We start from the raw sequence: 4462 nt of genomic DNA on the forward strand, positions 1-4462 counted from the left end.
TAGTGGGATGAGATATTGGTTGAGTGGGTGTGTATTGTCCTGTTGATCTATTGAGATTGCAAAGCGTCTTATGGATCCATCGTTCTGTGTGAGATTTGGTCCGGTTGGTGACTGAAAGCTCGGTGTAGAAACATTATGGAACAGTTGTTTTGCATCATCCAAAAATTTGCGTCAAAATTTCTGTTAATGTGCAGTTCAGCAAGTGGAAGATGAAATGATCTCCAAAAGGCATAAAGCTACAGATGACACTTTGCATTTACATTTTAAACAATATAATTTTTCATGACAGAAAAGGAAAAGGCCCCTCAGCAGCAAAGTTATCTGAGAGCTCAGGTCTCCTGGGTTTCCCATTCTTTTGCATTATGCTGCTTTGTTTCCCTTTTTCACTCTAAAACTGTAGAAAACTAAAATAATACACTGATATTGATTAAAATATTGCAAAAAAAGAGTGTTACATGTTTAACTTTTGGAGATCATTTCATCTTCCACTTGCTTAACTGTTCACATTAACAGACATTTTGACCAGAGGTGTCCAGACCTTTGCATGATACCACGGTATAAAGGAGTAACAGGAGGTGGGGGGGCGACATTGAGTGCTTTGAGTTTTCTGATTGCTGACAAAAAAAATCAAGTTGCATGCAAGACCTAACCTTCTGTTTAATCGTGTTATTTGTGGCGTTAAAGCAAAATGATCACACCACAAACGTGTGGCCAAGTGATTCAGTGAGATCTTTTTTTTTTCACCACTCAAATCCCTTTAGAAAAAGCAGTAGGATATTTTAATGTGCTACACTTAACTTTACCTAATTCAGTTCATTACCACAGCATTACCCGATCCATAGGAAGGAACCAATTTAAATATGCACTGATAAAACATATTTTGTGATCCCATTTCATTATAGAGGAGCACGCTCTTTATTAAACCTTCCAACAGTTTCAAACAGTTTCATGTTAAAAGAAAGAAATCCAGAGTGCTCGGAAAGTTCAAAACATGTGACGAAGGTGCTCTTTGGTGGGAACATTGGTCAAAAAAGGAAAATCCAAGGCACTCTTCTTCAACAATAAAAAACCTTTATTTTACAATGGCTATATCAGGTAAAACATTGGAGTGGGTTACAGCCCACTAGTTTCATGTTAAAATTGAGAACAAAGTCATTGTTTTTGCACTCAAACACACCCAGGAGAGTAGACCTTCTACTTCCTGTCTTCATCACCATCACCTCTGCAGACCTACAACCCAATGAATTAATAACAATGACAGAATGAGAGAGTAATGTTCAAAATGAGTGAGATCTAATGAAATACTTCTGACCCAGAGGATTTTATTGCAAGGCAGCGCCGCAGCACATGAATCAGAGTTTGTCTACAACCAGAGGAGCTTGGTTTCTGTTTTCTGGAGTCTGGAGGGAGTAATAAAAGCTTCCTAATGGATTTTCAATTGCAGCACTCTGTGTATGAGTGAGTGGAAGATGATTGAAGGGTCACATATTCTCCTGCTCCACAGATGGAAGTGAAGTGAAACCCCAGTTCTTGTTCCCATTGAGCTTCGAGGAGGAGTGAGTAATCACCATATACAGCACCTTTGTTTTAGAGCTGAAGCTTAAAGGGGAATTGCCGTTTTTTACAACCTGGACCTTATTTCTAGCATAAAATACGATCATTTACTCACCCAGATAACTTGTTGGAATGCAGCCTCTAAATAACACATTATCTGCAGAGAAACTCGTTCATTTCACCAATATTTTGAACAGAACTAAATATTGGTTATTTAGAGGCTGCATTCTGCTGCCCTGTAGACTCACATTATAGGGATATACGCGGCTCTCGGCTGGAGCTAGTTTCATCAGAACGACTTGTAATGACACCAAAGTTATCTGGGTGAGTAAATGATCATATTTTATGCTAGAAATAAGGCCCCGATTGTAAAAAACAAAACAAAAAAAACAACCCAGCAATTCCCCTTTAATGGTTCATCAGTCAGTGATTCACACTTCATACTAAACTGTCTCTGCTCCTCTTGTTTCAGGCTTCACACCAGATGTTGAAACCGGTCTCGGGGATTTGTTCCCACTCGGCTTTGTGCAAAGTTTGGTGATATTTATGGTTAGTAGGATTTCCTAAGAAGAAGAAGGAAAAAAATAGAGTCAAATTAATCCCTCAATTATTTAGTTCAGCATTAAAATCAGAGCAGTGTGATGATAAAACCAGTATTTGGTATTTCTTTGTTGCATTTTATCAGATAAAACCAGGATGTTCCAGTGATTTGTTGTAATGAAACGTAGCTCCACATGGTGGCAGTGGTGTCAAGGCTACGACCACATCCACTGAAACCAAGAAACTTTTTTTTAATATATACGTATATATATATAGTGGAATTCAGAGACACTGAACTCCACTGAAGACCTTTTTTATTTGATTTTTTTTTTAAAATAAACCAACCAAGTTTTCATCTCTGTTGTGAGTTTTACTTTAGTGCTTCTCTATTGTTGTTATCTCAGAGTAGGAACTCATGTGTTCATATTAAAATCCTAAAATTCGTGCGGTCGAGTCATGAACCAGAATCTGAACATGGTGCTAAATCAGACAGAACAGGAGCTTTTCACGATGCTCAATGACACCTCACTGCACATGATATAATAGATTACTGAACTTCAGGTTAAACATAATATGATGAGTCAGGATTCAAGAGTCGATATTACAGATGTTCAGATCAACACCTGCATGATCTGTTAATACAAATATTAAAGTCTAGGGGGAAAAAAACAGCTTTACAATGTGTTTCTTGTTCATTGCTGCCACAGCAGCTGCTTCTCCTGCACAAACCTGGTTTCACCTGTTGTTTCTTCTATTGTGCACAACCTGATTGTGTGTCTGTGGTGTCCTTGGGGGAAAAAAAGCTTCATCTCCTCAGTCCTCCCTGTATGAATAGAGCTTTGAATGAATGAATGGAAACACCACATGGCTCCCAGCTGACCCTAGTGTCATGGTTCATAGTGTCTTGATGCTGCATTGATGGAACCAGACTCTTCTTAAACTGTGTTTTATATATATATATATATATATATATATATATATATATATATATATATATATATATATATATATATATATATATATATATATATATATATATATATATATATATGGTGACAGGGGTGCAGATGTTTTTGCCATGCAACTCATACCATGCCACCATACATAAATCACAGCTTGGTAGAGGCTCACCATATCATTCAAAAAGTACTACACAGGGACTCATTTATTGTGCTTACCTTTCTTGTTTATTTGTCCTAAACAGCCAACAGCGCGTATCACTGCTGTTATATTAGTAAATTATAATTTTAAGGGTCTCTGACATGTAGCCTAACATCTAGGCTACTCATGTTCTTATCTTTCGCCTCCCTCCGACCTTCCCAGTCAGATCCCCAATTCTTCTCACCATCTTCCTTTTCTCCCAGACTACTTCATACATGATTAACTGATATGGATGAATACCAAAATATGAAGCCCTAAGATTGAGGGGGTGGTTTTTCTAAAGACTGCTGCTGCTGATGTCATTTGCATCGTAGTGGAGGAGACCAGAGATGGGATGTGGAGTCAGAAATACATTTGTCAAACATTAGGCTATTTGTTCCACCATTTCAATCATTTCTTTTTAGATGTGAATCTAAAATGTGAAGTCTGAAAATGTTCAATTTTGAAACATTTGGGGTATTTTTATTGGGGGGGGGACAATTCATGTGTTTCAGCCCCTTCAAATTGATGTAGTACTGGGATAGGCTACTGAATGTCACCCACTGTAGGTCGACTAAAGGTAACAAAATAAACCAACAGACAATGCATTTACCGTAAACACATCATCTGCTTTCTAAAATTTTTGGTTTTAAATATACTGCAACAGAAAAGTGCAACAACAATTTGAAAATGCAACAATAATTAAAGTTTTTTGTAATTACGCAGTGTTTCTCTAAGGATCGACAAAAGTTAGGCACTACAATTTTACAAATTTAAAAAGTTACTTGCCTTTTGGGGCCCCCCAATAGTCACGGGGCCCAAAGCAGGTGCTTAGTTGCTTATGCCTTGGACCGCCACTACCTGCTCATGGATTCTCCAAATCTGGCAATGTTTATTTGTATTTATCTTTTACAGTCTATGGTATTTATTTAATTTTTATTTGTAATGTCATTATTTGTATTGTTATTGTCATTTTTGTTTCCTTTTACATTATCCCCCTGTCTGCTTTGTCCACCTCTATCTCTCTGTATAATGCATAATGTTAACATATGCTATGTTATGTGCTTAGATAATTATGTTATGCTTACAATAAAGCACAAAACAAAAACAAAACAAAAAAAACTCAGTTTTCGTTATTTCCTGAGGCTGCAGGTGGTTGATGAGCCCTAGCTGGGACTTGGGCCGGTGGGCGGAGCTCTGCTGCTGCTGCTGCTGCTGCTACAGCTAC

This window comes from Trachurus trachurus (genome assembly GCF_905171665.1).
Source record: "Trachurus trachurus genome assembly, chromosome: 1".
In the NCBI taxonomy this organism is placed as follows: Eukaryota; Metazoa; Chordata; class Actinopteri; order Carangiformes; family Carangidae; genus Trachurus; species Trachurus trachurus.